Source organism: Megascapheus bottae, chromosome 2 (genome assembly GCF_031878675.1).
Source record: "Megascapheus bottae isolate mThoBot1 chromosome 2, mThoBot2.hap1, whole genome shotgun sequence".
Classification (NCBI taxonomy): domain Eukaryota; kingdom Metazoa; phylum Chordata; class Mammalia; order Rodentia; family Geomyidae; genus Megascapheus; species Megascapheus bottae.
Genome location: NC_143510.1, coordinates 73351628 through 73368971, shown reverse-complemented (window position 1 = coordinate 73368971; position 17344 = coordinate 73351628).

Here is a 17344-nt window from a genome sequence, read left to right as displayed (position 1 = left end):
TTTTAAAAAAAAAATAAGTTCTACATATAACATAATGTGCAGGTAAGGCCAATTTGAGTGATCTGCTCATGCATTTCACAGAACTTTCTAACAACCCTTAGATTTCTTTGTGTGTGCTTATGATGCCACAGAGTTTTACAAAAGCCATTAGATTTCACTATGCTTCCATAAACAAGTAACGGTCTTATTTTTAAAACTAGGAAAGTAAGGCAAAAAAAAGAGAGAGAAGCAAAACAGAGCTTCAGACACATGCACTATGATGCCAGTCCATGCTTAGAGCTACTACATATTTGTGCATCTCAGCACTTTGACTGTCCTAAGACAAATGGTACTCTGAGGTTAATCATGCAACCTTGAGAGATAGGCAAACTGGAGGTCAAAATCTCTATCTACTGTCCCATGACTCTGAGACCTGAAACAAGGTAGGTAATTCTTTTTTTTCATATATTTTTATTGTAATCAATAGAAGGGTTACGTTATATTCACCAGATAGAAGGTGCATTACTTCACATACATTGATATACTTTCTCATAGGTAATTCTTTTCTCTAACTTTTGAGAACATTCTAGTCATGAGGATCAAATGTCTTCTAGTTCTCCAAAGTAACTAGTGAAAAACAGCATACAAATTAAGTGTAATGCACGAAGCAAAGTCAAGTGGAAATTTATATCATGAGGGCAATTTAAGCAGCACTTTGTTCACTGTTCTTATGTGGTCCTCAAGAGATGATAGAGGAGACTGGATGATATGATGATTGAGGTCCCGGGCTTTGGAGTCTGATCTAAATTTTGTGTCTACAAACTGTGAACTGTGTCAAGTTGAATACCTTCCCTGACTGCTGTATACCTCCATTTCTTCAACGATCACCCAAATCATAAAGTTATAGTGCAAATTCTGTTTGTTAAACTCATTAACAGGCTCAAGTGCATTGTTAGGGAAAGAAACATTAATAATTTTAATAATTCAGCTAAACTTGCTAAAATTACTCATCAGTAGCTTTAGTGCCTGTAACAACTTCTATCCATCTTTTTTTGTGGTACTAGGGATTGAACCTCAATCTTCACACATGTAAAATAAATTCATTAGCACAACCCTAGTCCACTTGTTTTGTAGGGTTTTTTTTTTTTTGGTATTGTGTTTGTTTTGGAGATAAACTCTAACTTTTCTCCAATCAGTCTTAAACTCAATGTATCCTGTCTATCCCTCCCAAGCAGCTGGGTTTACAGGTGCATATCACCACATATGGCTAAGATTGTTCCTCTAAGTCCTGCACAGAATTCTAGATGATAGTAACATTGAACATGTCACCTTGTATTTCAAGAGGGATTTTGTATATATAATAGAGGAAGATTATCTAAATGATAACCAATTGTTTTTCTCAAGCTGGTAGCACAAAGAAAGTAAAAAAATATATAAAGAGCTGTGAATATGGCTTAATGGTAGAGTTCCTGCCTAGCACACATGAAGCCCTGGGTTTGATTCTTTAGTACCATATCCATAGAAAAAGCTGGAATCAGTGCTGTGGCTTATTTAGTAGAGTGCTAGCCTTGAGCAAAAGCTCAGGGACAGGGCCTAGGCTCTGAGTTTAAGCCCCAGGACTGGCAGAAAAAAATATAAAGCATGAGAAAGATTCAATTTCCTCTTACTGCCCTTGAAGTTGGAGGATGTCTTATGAGAAAGAATGCTAGTAACCTCTAGTAGGAGGAAATATACCTCAGATGACGGCCACCAAAACCAAGGATTTCATTTCAGTCTCTACAGTTCTGTTCAAAAACTTCCAGTCTTGTAAGTTCTCTCTGTGAGTGTGTGTGTGTGTGTGTGTGTGTGTGTGTGTGTGTGTGTGTTTGGAACTGAAGCAATGAACCAACTAGGAACTCTACTATTGAGCCACAGCCATAGCCTAAGTCCCAGGTTTTATTTTTACTACTTGTTTATAAAGAATAATCAGTCTCAGAAAAAGAGAAAATTAACTGACTTTTCATTGTGCCATTAATTTTCCAACTCACACTCTAACTAATTGTTCTTAATTTTCATAGTGTGTCTCCTCATGATTTCTCCATTCCTTTATGTTACCCATGTCATATTTTTTCACAAATGTATGGAGAGACTCGCAGAGCCTAGCATTACTTTACTCAACATTTTCTACTCTGGTCCCTTAAGAAATTTCTTGATTTCTAATGATTAAAAAAAGTTTAGGGATATGGAGATATATATTAAAAATCACTTAATGTTCATTGATAAAAATGATATAAAACAGGGCTCGGACTTTAGCCTAGTGGTAGAGTGCTTGCCTAGCATGCACAAAGACCCCGGTTCAATTCCTCAGTACCACATCCATAGAAAAAAGCCAGAAATGGCGCTGTGGCTCAAGTGGTAGAGCTCTAGCCTTGAGAAAGCATAAGGACAGTGCCCAGGCCCTGAGTTCAAGGCCCAGGACTGGCAAAAAAAATGATGTAAAACAGTAGTAGAAACAGCCAAACATTTAGTTAAATACTTGGAGTGTCCCAAGGTTTGTGTTAAACACTAGCTCTTTTCTCTTTTACGATCACTTCTAGCTTTCTAGACAACTCAAGTAATCTGAGTTTGTATGTTCAGAAAAATGTGATAGTGACAACCAAGCCAAGTTGAAAATCTGATTTGTGTAAAGCACTACTGTAGATATATTCTGAAGTCACTTAAAAACTCCTATGACTTTTAATATTTAAAACCCCAATTTAGTGGAATTTAGGAATTTAGTGGAATTTAGGAATTTGGCCATCATAGAGGTCCACAACATATGGTTGGGGAATTTGTGTGCAATCCTACTTTATCTCTTTTGCCAGATTCCTCATGTGTTGGGGAATACTTATCTGTATTTTTAATTTAGGTGAAAGAATTCGGTAGCAGACACTAGCAAATTTTGTTATCAGAGGGATAATAGTTCCAAATATAAAGAAAACCTCTGAGTAAACAGAAGTCCTTTGATTTTGAAATGCAAAGAAAGAGGTATAGTTGCCTGAAGGGCAGATGTAATCTTCTTTAGAGAGAAAGCCTCATAAAACAATTAGCTACTAGTGTCTGTCTGTAAAGAAAGGGTCTAGCTTAGGTAACAGTTGTTAATAATTATCTGAATGGAGAATTGTTTTGGAATGTGTCTAAAAGTACTTGGAAAGCAAGAGTAAAATTGAAGACATTTGTCTAAAAGCAAAAGGGGGAAAACAAGTGAGAAAGAAAAAAAATATTTTATAAGTAGTTGCAGTCTGGAACTGCAAATGCTTAGTTTCTGGAACCTTTTTTAGATAAAAAAATACATTGTTTATTTTACTTTCTACATATTTGATAAGTATTATAAAGGAAGCACAAATAGAAACAGGGCTAATTATAGTATTGTGATTTTATTCAGTGATTCTTACAATTTCTAAAACATTTTGACTATGTGATAGAGAAATGTTGAAAATAAATCTTTGAGAATGTGGAAATAATTATCTAATTTCATAGCCTTCATCTAACAGTTTTAGGATTATTGAGGCTAAATCATTTTTAATATCTTATTGCATTTATATATACTTTAAAAGATCTTAAGAGATATGCAAATGAACATTAATGTATAATTTACTTATGGAAGCTTATAGATTTTTAAATTGAAATGATATTGCATATTCCCCTTTCTAATTTCACTAACACTGTTCAAGTGTTTTTAATAATCTAAACACAACTTCTAAGTGGGATCCGACTGCCATTCATTTTTTTGATTCAATTCCAAAGTCCCTTTCAGAGTAATAAAAACATTTTCTAAGGAAGTAGGAGATGACCTTGTTACATTATTAAGCAGCTCAGTCTCTAATTTTTTCCAAGCTCTCGGAGTTGGCTTCAAGGACTTTCAGAATTTTAGGAGATGGATGATGTCACCATGGAAATTGTCAAGCTTAGTGCATTGCTGGGTATTAAAAAAGAGGAAAGAACTCTTCAAAGACATGTCTAGATTAACTTTGAATGTAAACCAAAAAGGTGGTTTTCTATGTAAAAAAAGTATTTGGATAATAAGTCACAATCATTTCAGAAAAATGCATTTAAATTACATTTACATATGAACTATATTTGCTCTGTTAAAAACATGGTGAATATAGGCTCAATGGTTTCCCTCATTTGTCATAATCAGTAGAAACCTTGGGCTCTCCTAGGAGAGATTTGCAATAGAGCAAAACCTTGGTACAAAAGGCCATATAGTATGACACTAAATGAAAAGATCTCTAGGATATAGAAACATAAGCCATATAATGAATGATTGTTGTCCTTAATGTACTATGTTATCTCTCATCTCTTTTGCTGTCCCTTGGTTATCTCATATTGTTACAGTATCTCACTTTGTTACCTGATATATTGGATATATTTGTATTTGGTTATTTGAAATTGGATAGGGAAGGGGGAAGACAAGATGAGGGTTGGGGGTGGGGGGAGGGAAATGGGGACCAAGACATGTGAAAGGGTATCAGTGTATGGGAATTAATGCGCCATCTATCTGGCAAATATCATGTAACCCTTCTATTAATTACAATAAAATATACGAAAAAAACATGGTGAATACAATGTAACCCTTCTATTAATTACAATAAAAATATATGAAAAAAACATGGTGAATACAATATAACCCTTCTATTAATTACAATAAAAATATATGGAAAAAGAGAATAAACAAACACATAAGTAATAAATATGTAGCTCAAGACAAAAAAAACCCAAAAAAAACAAAAAAACATGCTGTATACCAAATAAAATACATGAACTAGCTTACTACACTGAAGCTAACTTGTTAAACAAGGTGTTGGGAAAGGCCCTAGAACATAGTAATTTCTCAATCTTGTCTCAAGTTGAGGGATGACATTTATCAAGTTCTCCTATAGACTTCAAGAATATAAAGGTGGTAGATACATTAAGAGAATAAATATAATTTTTAAAGAAAGTATATGGTGCCACATAATAAATCAAAAGTATTCAGGGTAGATTGAGTTTGAGTTCGAAACCACAAAAAATTTGAATACAGTGTCTAGGTTAACATTCAAAAACCCCGAATTCTGTTGATTCTTATTTTAAACAGCCCTATTTCTTTTCACATCTTTCCAAACCAATTTTTTATTTTTTTCTTCCCTATAGCTTCTCTTCTAAGCTTAGTCACCTCAAGACATCTCACAATCTGACCCTGGAGCATCTGCAGTGGCAAGTCCTGCATTAGTTCTCTTTGACTTTCAATCTAGTGCACAGTCCTTTATCTTCTGGCATAGTTTACCTAACCTTTCTCGTACGATGCCCCCCTATACACCCAGGTTATCTCCTTCAGGGAAAAAAAAACAACTATTTTCTAATTCTTTATTTAAATGTTATCAGCTGGGTTGAGTTTTTAGCCTTTAACTCATAATCTTTCTTTTTTTGTAAAGCCCTTGTTGGCAGCTAATAGAGTAAACTATTAAAAAAAATATTGCCCACTTGAACAAATAGAAAAGTTATCCATTTATTGGTGTCATCTTTATGTAGAAATGTTAAGTATCTTAAAGATGATCTACTCAGTGTCCATGACTGAAAGGGGACATTTTAACATTCTAAATTTCTTATAATCACAAAAATTGAGAACCACATTCATTCCAAGCCTTACAAAGGGGAAGTCTTCATAAAGTAAAAGCAGAGAAAGACACAAAGTCAATCTGAATTTGAAAAGGTCTTTATTTTTCAGAGTTCTAAGGTAGGTCCTCAATTATGTCATGGGGAGAAGAATTTTGTTCTAGATGATTAACAGAAGAACTTTTGTCAGTAGAACTGACCAAATGCTCAGCAATTTTGAAAATAAATGTCAGGACCTCTGCTGCTCATTTCTCTTGCCTCAGGCCATCATTATTTGGCACTAGTTAGTGCTTGCCTTATGTATTAACCCCATCGAATGTGTAAACAAAATAGAGCCCAGTTCCTGTGTATCAACTTCCAATTCTTTGGTGACACACACAGAAATCTTGCTTTGGTATCTCCCTAAATGTCATTTTGGCAGACTGGAAATGTATGATAGATTTATGTTGACAGTCATAAGCAACAGTAATTACACATACAAAAATACTTACTTTTTTCAGTCAGTAAATCTGATCAGTTAAATATGACAGAAGAGAATGTAGACTTGATGAAGGACAGATGCATCTGGCATTCATAAAGTCTTAACAATTACCACTGGTAATATTAACACTCTAAACTGCTCTATTGCGTGTATTCTACCTTCATTTTGCAATAATCTGCTGCACGAGTCATATTGCCAAGCGATTCACAGATGTTTAAGAAATAAAAACAGCTTAAATTTATCTGGACTTCGTAATTTATGCTCTACATCTGTATGAGGAGAAAAGAAAATATATCTCCATGTAAGATGGCCAATATATGCAGTCAACAGCTACATAACTTCCACTGAAAAATCCCATGGATGCTAAATATTACTTAAAATAACTCAGCTTATTTTTAACGTCACTCTAGAAGGCATTTTAAGGATATATTCAATATGCTAGAAAAAGGGAAAGGAAAGAGCCGTGGGATCATTATTTTTTCAGCTGCCTATTACTATTATATTTTCTGCAAAAGAAAAGAAGTGAATTATGGCTTTACATATAATAGTCAAAAAGTTAAAAAAAATCATTGTAAGATGCTTACACTTATAAGACATCCTTATACTTACAAAAATAAATATTTATATGTATTCTGCATATATTTGTATATATTTTTATTCACTAAAATGTCTATGTACAGATAAATGTTACATGGATATCTAGAAAAGGAAAATGTAATTCGTTTGTGTTATAGAGTTATGAATAATTATTAGTTTCTTCTCCTTTGTCTTCAGTTTAAAGTTTCATATAGTAAATATAATGCAATATTGCATTCCTAACATTAAAATAAATTTTAAGATTATTGACTGTTGGAAAAAATAAAGATAAACATATTATTACTATATAATGTATGTAACTGAATGTGTTTATGTGTATTTAATTAAGAAAATATCAGTTAATATGTCTCTTATAAGTTCTGCTTCTGATCTGAATTGGTATGACTACAAATGTGTGATCAACCAAATGATTTTTGTTTGCAGTTTGTATTCTGATTGGTTAGAGTTTATAGGAATGAGCTATTGCCTTACAAGTTTGTATTTTCCAACCTTGTCTTAATGTTGTAGGCATCAATTCAAGGTTGATGGGTTTTCAATTTTCTGCTTAATCAAATCAGTGATCCAGAAGACAAGAAAGGAGATCAATGGAACAGCAATACCTGTCCTCCAAATATGAAGACTAAACATAAGAGGAGTACAAAGTTCATTTAGCAAATATAAGGGAAGAAAAAGTTCATGTTGTACACATGTGCGCACGTGTGCTCTCTCTCTCCCCCCCCCACACACACAATGTTTTCCAAAATTTGGAGATATTTTACCATGTGAAAACATGCTGCTTTCACTTTAAAAAATTTAAGTAGCCACATGTATTTTATACAGGGGAAAATATTCTCACACTTAACCAAAAATGAAATTAGAAAAAATATCTATAAAAGTACATTTAAGAATACAATTCCAGCCAGGACAGTGGCTCACGCCTCTAATCCTAGCTACTCAGGAGGCTGAGATCTGAGGATCATGATTCAAAGCCAGCCCGGGCAATATAGAGCTGTGAGACTCTTATCTACAATTAATCTCTAGAAAACAGGAAGTAGGGCTATGGTTCAAGAGTAGGGCGGTAGGCTTCAGCTGAAGAGCTCAGGGACAGCACCCATGCCAGAGTTCAATCCTCATTACCCCTCCCTGACAAAAAGAATACAATTCCATTATATGAGTTATCAATATATTGATTAACCGTCTTTTAGAGTAGATTATAGATTTATAGAGTTAGGTGATAGACACATTATCCAAATATTGAAATATATATATATATATATAAAGTAATCATCTTTTTAAGGTTTTCATGAGTTTTAAATTTGTTCTTCTCCAGACAAATACGTGTCCATATCCTTATAATAGAACTTTTCTTTTTTTTTGCCAGTCCTGGGCTTGAGCTCAGGGCCTGAGCACTGTCCTTGGACTTTCTCAAGGTTAGAGCTCTACCACTTGAGCCTCAGCACCACTTCCGGCTTTCTTCTATGTATGTGGTACCAAGGAATCGAACCCGGGTCTTCATGCATGCTAGGCAAGCACTTTAACCACTAGGCCAAACTCCTAGCCTATAATAGAACTTTTAAATTCCCTCATTCTTATGTCTTAAAACTAAGTCACAGTAACTCTATATAGTTAGAATATATGTTATCAATGTGTCTCCTAGGTGAAATCACAAATGATCTGAGTATAAAGACCATTCATTTGTAGCTTTTTCTATTAAGATGAGGACACAGCTGGATGACTGATTGTGGTTCTACATCATAGTTACTAATAAATGGAGGTAACTTGTATTAGATTTTGGTTATAAAGCATATATTTCCTTCTCTTACACTCTTTCTTTGGGAAATCACAATATCTATTTTCTTGGGCTATTTTGCAAATTATTCATTTAGAAGTGTATCTATCCAGGAATTCCTAACACAGTTGTGGTATACGCCACACAAGTGGAAATAAAATTTGTATAAATTCAACTATCTCTCCTTTTGTAATCTGGGAAATGAGATCTCAATTCCTGTCAGCTTCAATATAAATATCTATGAAAAAAATCATGTAATTTAACCAATTATGGTTGTAGTTGTAAACAGTAAATTATATAATCATGGTATATAAAAGGGATTCCCATGATATTAATTCTAACTCCTGACATATTGAGACACTAGCACAACTAGTACCATCTGTACTTTGTACAGGATTTAACATCCTACATCCTATTTATGCAATATTCACATTTAATAAAAATCCATTAAGCTAATGTCACTTATGAAGTTGTTCTAGGATCCTAGATTTCCTTTGCCAAAATGACAAATGATTGGACCCTCATAGAATCTCATACATAAGAAAATATCACTAATGCACAAAAATTCCACCTCTCATGGAACAAAATTCTGGGAACAGAATCCTGAAAAATATGATTTAGCTAAGCAAGAAATTCCAAATATTAATTTATGAAAGTGTCTATAATTTGCCTTCTAAAACAAATGACCAAGATCTTAGAATTGCCTATAAAGAAAGTAACAGCAGGCCTGTCTATGGTTATGACAATATCCTGCCAGGTCTTTAAATCAGCTAGACAAAAAAATATTTTTTATTCAATGCCACACTTTGTGAGATATTCAGTTGCTCTGTGTATAATTAGAAGGGCCTCATAATTTCACACGTGTGCTACTGAAGTTAATTGGAGGGGGTAGCATTAAAAAGCAGCACTACACTAAGAGGTTTTCATAAAACATGTGAGTTAGTGTCACTAAATTTTGTCTTAAATAACCTTTTGTTTAATTGGTGGATAATAGCATAATATAAATAATATATATGTATATAATTCACACACATGAATTTGAACCTGAAAATTTGAACTTCTTTTCCCATGAAACTATCAATAACTATTATAAAGTATCGATTGGCTAATGAATGTGTAATGCTGTAGTGTACCATATCAGTTAGCAGTTACCATAACCTATAAACATGAATCTCTTATTGTTTTCAATTTACAAGTCTTTGCCTTTCCTAGAGGGATGATTGATAAAACAGTAATGGGCAGGCATTCATAAGATAAGAACATTGAATTAAAGGCAAGCAAGATTTTTAGAAGTGAGCATAGCTACAGAAAACACATTGCTCAGTGTTCTTATTACTGAAGACTTTGTCAGGATAGATGAAAAAAAAAGGACTCACATATATCCTACATATCCTATACACCTTTTCCATGATGTCAGTCTACAAAGCCTTAGTAGTATTTCTTTCAAATCAATTGGCAGAAGACTGCACCTTACTTCTGACTTCTAGCTTGATTTATTTTTTAAAGAGTTTAGTAATTTTAATAAGGAGCTATGTGGCCTTCTTTCTTTCTTGTTATTCGTAGGATTTTTTTTCTGAAATAAATTGCCAGCTCAGCAAGACCTATCTTTTAGTGATTTGCCCTGTGGAAAGAGAAAGGAAACTGTCTATGCATGAAGTAATTTTCTTCTCTAATGAAGTGGGAAAGTAAGCAGTTAGTGAAGAAATGTTTAGCATATTCATAGAACCCTACCATAGTGTTAAAAAAAAACAAAGCAATATAGTTAATGTACTTGGGGTTTTGTCAATAGTTTAAAAACATAATCAGGTCTGTGATCAGTATTTGTTCAAGAACACTCATTTAGAATAGAAAGGATAATATGGCGATTAATAGATTGTTTTATGAATTATGTATGTCTGGCTTAACTTCATGTTACCCCAATCAATCCGATGTTCAATTTGTCTTACACCCTCTCTGTTTTTAAATACAGGCTATTTTTCTGAGTATGGTTCATTTCCTCAAACTATTGTGCCTCCTACATCAGCTGGCTATTTCCTTCCTTGCTTTGGAATGTTTCTACTCCTATATCTCTGTACCATTTTGCATGCCCTACGTGAAATTCTTAGCCAATTCATTCTGATCTAGACTTTCAAAAGAGGACATAACAGCCAATTTAAAGGTCTTCACTGGATTTTATGATTTCACTTGTGATGGTAGAACGTGTCAGCACTTTGAGTGTTAGAATCCCATGAATTAAACAGAGAAGTCTGGTTTAACAGAAAAAGACCAAGGAAAGCAGCTTAAAAAATTAACTCTGGGGGCCAGGAGTTTGGCCTAGTGGTAGTGCTTGCCTTGCATGCACGAAGACCTACGTTCCTTGGCATCGCATACATAGAGAAAAGCTGGAAGTAGTGCTGAAGCTCAAGTAGTAAGAGCTCTAGCCTTGAGAAAGTCCAAAGACAGTGCTCAGGCCCTGAGTTCAAGCCCAGAACTGGTAAAAAAAAAAAATAGCTCTGGGCACCAGTGGCTCATTCCTATAATTCCTAGCTAATCAGGGGGCTGAATTCTGAGGATTGTCTTTCAAGGATAGCCAGGGCAGAAAAGTCCATGTGAGACTCTTATCTTCAATGAACCACTCAAAAGCCAGAAGTGGAGCTATGGCTCCAACTGGTAGAGTAGCCATGAGCAAAAGAGCTCAGAGATAATGCTTAGTCCCTGAGTTCAAACGCCAAGACTGAAAAAAAAATGTTGACCAGTTTTTTCAAAGTTGTCCTTGTAAAAATTAAACCAAAGAGAACTTCCTTTTCATGCTAGCTAAAACTGGCTTGTTCAAGGATGTTTCTTTCTGTCCCAATTTCTTGGCTGATCAAAGAAACAACTTAGTTTTTGCCTGAGGATGCAGAACTTCAGTATGAGTACAGTTATTCCTTGTGGATTTGGTCTGTGGGAACTAGTGTGAGATCTCTGTTCAATTTTATTTAGCCATAGGAATCTCATTCATGGTTATTTGTAGTATCTAGTGGTAGAGAAATATTCAGAGTTGCTTATACAATAATGGAGAAGTTACTACCCAAATTCTCAGAGAAGAAAGTACTAAAGAAATGTGGAAGACATTATAGTTGAACTTAAACCAGTTTGTTTGTCATAAGTGTTCCTCTCCAATGAAATAATACTGAGTTGAGACTGATACAAGGGTTAGCACTTTATACAGGTGACATTGTGAGCCAAACCGTTCCAGACAGAACTAGTAACCACTGTTCTCTTGATATGAAAAGGCAGCAGTGCCAACGCGTCTCAGTAGTAGGTGAACTCTAAATTGACAAAAAGAAGCCAAGGTTTATCTTTCAATTATCATTAGTTAAAGTTCAACAATGTTAAGGGACTTCACGTCAGCTGTCTTAGTCAGCTTTCCATAAGTATATGAGATAAATCCACTTATAAAGAAAATAGGTTTATTTGGCTCACATTTGGGTGCTTTCTGTTCATGACAGATGAGCCTGTTGTTTAGAGGACTGTGCAGCACATTGTACTGGGAGTGATGAGAAGGAGTAAAGCCCCTTACCTCATGGCTGTGGGCAGAAAAAGAAAAGTGAGGAGACCAGGGTGTCACAATCTCCTCCAAGATTAAGTCCCTAATGCCCTAAAAATCTCAACTCAGCCTCACCCTTTTGTTTCCTCCTTCCTGCCTATGAGTACCACTCTGAGCAACAAGCCTTGTAACACATGAGTGTTTGAAAGACATTGAACATTTAAACTGTAGCTGCTACTCAGACTTCCTATAAGACTTCTATTCACTCAGTTTCTCCATCTTGTGGGGGGGAGGGAAGAGGGGAAGAGTGTCGTTATGGCTGTGTGTATGGTGGTCCTGAGGCTTGAACTCAAGGGCTTAGGCACTCTACCACTTTGAGCCATAGCTTCACTTCCCACATTTGCGAAATCCATTGAAGACAAGGGGTTCACAGACTTTCTTGCCAAGGAACAGCAATCCTTAGATTTCAGTCTCCTGAGTCTATCTGGGATTACAAGTGTGAGCCACTGAAGCTCAGTTGCTTCTCCATCTTTATATGAGGAGATGATGTCCTTCCTCCACAAAAATGTGATAGTGAGGAGAGTTCCTGTTGCTCACTAAGCACTATGCCTTGCATCAAGTCATTATTTGCTATTAATTTCTGGGTTTAGCTCAGTTTATTTTGGTGGAAAACTAAAGATTTGTTTATGGAAAAACAGTCATTTAAATATTTAATGAATCTATAGATTTCAATATATTGGAATATATAATTATTTATATGTTTATGTATTATATAAGTTATAGTGTGTGTATCTATAAAATAATATACAGGCTAATATAAAAGAAGAAAACCAGCTGAGCATAAGGGGCTTACACTTGTAATCTTAGCTACTCAGGAGGCTGCTAAGGATTATACAGCTTGGGCAGGAAAGTCCATGAAGTTCTTATCTCCAATAAACCGCTTTTAAAAAGCCAGAAATGGAGCTATGACTCAAGAGACAGAGCACTAACCTTGAGCAAAAAAAAAAAAAAACCACTCAGGACAGTATGTAGGCCCTGCGTTCAAGCAAGAACACCTTTAGAAAAGAAAGGAAGGAAGACAGAAAGCCAGTAAGAAAATGTCACAAGGTTGAACAGTGAATACAGATAAGCAGCAGGCAGAATGAGAGAATTCCACTTGGTTTCTAACCATGACCAGGAACTACATTGTTCCTAGAACCTGATATCTAAAATGGCCTTGAGGGATCCCTGTGTGCCTTCACATAGTTCCGGCTCCTGTGTGTTACTCCTGACCTGACAGTGTGGTGACTGCGGATGGACTGAAAAGCACAGGAGATTCGAATCAATCTGTATCCGATTTTTTTTCTGCACCATCAAAATGATATTTTAATCAAAGGGCACTTTTTCAGTAGAGGACTGGTTTCCTACAGCCATAAAAGGAGTTTGGACACTTTTTGCTTTTGGAATTTTGAATAAAATGTTAATTATTTACTAGCCTACGAGATAGCTTACTTAGCCAATCCGTTTAATGTTTACCAAAAACTGACTTTCTTTAAAATGAGCTAATCTCCAATAGACTCAAATAGAGAAAGGATACTCTGCTGTTTCTATTTAATCTTGTTGTTTATTTTCTAAATCATAGCTCTTTATAGGAATAAGTTTTGAAAAAGAAAAATAAATAAATGAAAGTTGATCACGTTATTGCAAACTCAGGGCTGCAAAGCCACTCCTTCACTTCTCTGGTATGTGGTGGGGTTGGGGAAGAGCAGCCAGAATTGCAAGCACTGATAACACCCTCCCCCAACCCCCCTCCTCTATGCTAATTTTGTGTCTGCTGCTGATGGAGTTTGAGATAGATAAAATAGTAAGTGGATGATCATGTGAATCACCTTAGGAATATATGACATACTGGGACACATGATCATAAAGCAGTATATAAGTAAGTGTGAAGATAAATGTAGTGTATATTACCTTCAGTTCACGAAACATGTCGGTGAACAATGATAGCCGATGGACACTAAAATAATAATAAGTAAGAAATAAGATGATTTCTTTGATAAAATACCTTTCTGAATAGAATAACATTCTTTAAGAGCATGTAAACTAGTCTTGTTTCTATCAATAAACTTTCAGCCATTTAATATATTTCTATATAAGTATCTAATTTAACAATGCTATTGATCAACAGAATGTGCTAATGGGGACCAAGACATGTGGAAGGGTATCAATGTATGTGAATTAATGCACCTTCTATCTGGCAAATATCATGTAACCCTTTCATTAATTACAATAAAAATATTTTTTAAAAAAACAACCTTTTCTTGTAGTTATCTAGAACTATACTCTGAGCAACAAGCCTTGTACCACAAGGAGGCCTGTGTTCTACCACTTGAGACATGTCTAGATCTTTTTTGCCTGTAATAATGTTTTATTCAGTTTTGTCTGGGCTGATATTGGACCACAGTCTTCTTACGTATACCTCTAACATAACCACCATCACACCAGCCAGAATGGCAGCAATTTCATGATAACTTAATATCTTTCATGTTTCCCTGAAGCTTTGATTCATATATGTGAAATTAACTTCAAAACTATTTGGATAGTAAATCTGGTTACTATTTTACAAGTAATATATTTTTTAAACCTCTAGCCTCAGTTCTTATCTCTTCCTAATTATTCTCAAAAGCTGTTCATTTTTCTTTTGTGTCATCTAAAAGCAATTATGTCATCTGATGCATACTTACTTGTGGTACCACCACATGCATGATATAGGTGGGGTTAAAAAAAAAGATAGAGCAGAAAAGTTCCTGATGTGCACAAAACCTAGCAAAGCTAAGTGCATAAATAGCTATATTATGGAATTTAAAGGAAACACAGTAATGCCACAGAAGAGAAATAAAGAAAATATTTAGAAATGTCAGCAAGGAGAAACATGACTATCACTTAAGAAACTCCTGTTGTATTCATGGAAGAACAGAAATGATTCTATCATTGAAGGACATAGAGTTTTGTATATGATAAGGCAAAGTAAAAAGAAAAAGCTTTAAGGCACACTTGAACATTGAATATAGAATTTTTTTTCCTGACAAATAGAAGAAAAAGGCTTTTTAATAGACCAGTAAGCTAAGTTGTAAGCAGAAAAGTTAAAAGTTTTAATGTAGAAGGTCAGGGCACATTTGCATATGTGTGTGGAGACTAGCAAGAAAACATCATTTAGTGTAATTCAAAGTAAGTGCATACACAATCTGCTGATTCCTTTAAATGAAAAATGTCCAGTAGTCTTAGTTTCCCAGGACGGTAGGCTTTCCCCAAACAAGATTTTCACTACTGAAAATGGGACAGTATTAAATAAATTGAGGTGGGTGTTTCATTCATCTGTATGAATCGAGAGTGTGGTAGAAGACAGTAGAGATTACTAGAACAACATAAATCTTAACATATTTGCCTCATTGTTTTCATATTTTAAAAGAACATCTAGCTATATCAGCCCCCTGTTCCTTCACATTCCTTCAAGATAGAAAGGTAAGAGACAATTACTCTTATAGTACATATGAAAAAAGTCATGTACAAAGGGTTAAACACATTCCTCTAGTCTTCTGCCTACAAAATATAGCCATGGTATAAAATTTAAACCTTTGAAAGATGTCTGCTGTGATATCTGACATAACACATTGCACTGTGGAACTTACTCCTGCAGGGTTTCAACCCATGACCTTGGCCTAATTAACACCATACTTCTGTCCAAAAGCAACTTAAGGCAAATGACTTGCCAACAGCCTTGAAATATAGCCGGATAATTTCTCTTATCATTTTTTAATAATGAATACAATATTTCTGGGTGGAAAATATTTTCTCTAAATAGGTATTTTCTTCAGCTTTTTCGAATATGTTACAGCTACATTTAAATTTTTTTCCAATGTCATATTGTTTTTGTCACTGTTGTTAATTGTCTTCTTGACACCATCTCATTATATTTGTGACCTACGACCATTTTCTGAAGCCAGTTCATCAATTTGTGACCGCTATGTACACACAGAGCTTCACTAATGATAGAAATGTGTTCCTTTATCCATTGTTTATCCCTGATAGACCCTTAGGAAACGGTCAACTGAAAATAATTAGAAACTCCTAGTCTGTATAAAGAATAGAATATAAGGGAAAGGAAATTGAAATAAAAACTAGGCATACTTCAAAACTGTCAGTATTTTTGATAAAATTATTTTGTTTGTGGTTACTTATGAAAACCACCCCTCTATCTTCTGATTAAGACAAGACTGGCAAGAGAATCATTAAAAGCAAAAAAAAAGACCAGTAATCTAAAAAGATGAAATATTAGAATGGCCAATGCTTTCCTTGTTAGATTAGAAAATTCTAATGTCTGATGTACTTAGGAAAGCTTCTTATAGTGAACACAAAGCCCATTAAGTATTAAACCAAAGAAGATTGTACATACAGATAACACCTCTTCTAAATAAATTGGTTAGTGGGAATCTATATCATTTTTCTTTCAATTTAGTAGGGAAAGAAAGAGAGTCAGAGAAACAGATTATTGATTTGGAAGTCAACAATTACATTACCATTGATCTCAAGAGCAAAATGAAGAAGTATCACTGGATAATCACAACCTGGGAGTTAAGGAAATAAAGTGTCTCTAGATGGTCACTGTGGTTCCAGCTCTTATTGACCAGTATAATGAAGGTTTTCCAGCCATGGCTGAGCCTCTGCCCTTACCCACTCCCCATGCTTATGCAGGCCTCAAGGAGTGCACTGCACATTTGGAAAGCAAATGGGGCACAGAAGGCTCTTAACTACTCTTCTAATCTTCCCTGACTTTCTGGGGGTGCCTCTATCCTTTCACGGAGCCATACTTCTTTTTATTTCAAAGGAACAAGTATTTTTTTTTTTGCTTCCAAAGTGATTTTTTTTTAAACACATGGATGAAAAGAAAATGGTAAGGATTCTGGTCATTAAGGCTGTTTTGCTTCAAGGCCAGGGAGAACACATTAGAAGAACCAAAGGCCTTCTGTGAGTAAATATTTTTAACTCCCCCAACATAAATCTCATGCTAAATCAAAATAAAAAAGAAGTAGGCTCTTGACAAAAGAACAGTTGCTGAAATTTGGATTAAGGTCTAGATATACTCAGATTTGGCAGGCTTAAAAACAGAACAGGTGAAAAGCAAGGGCAATACTTAATAAGCTTCCTGCCACCATACCAGCTTTGTTCTCCAATAAATAATGAATTAGGTTATTCATAGAGGAAACTCATTAAAGGAAAATCACTCCTCAAATAATTTGGAAGGGTGATAATAAATATACAAGCAATATAGCATTAAATTGCTGCTACATTCTCTCCTCAAAGTAGACATAACAATATTAACACTAGCCAAAGTTGGGCTTGTGGTTGAAAGCATTAAATA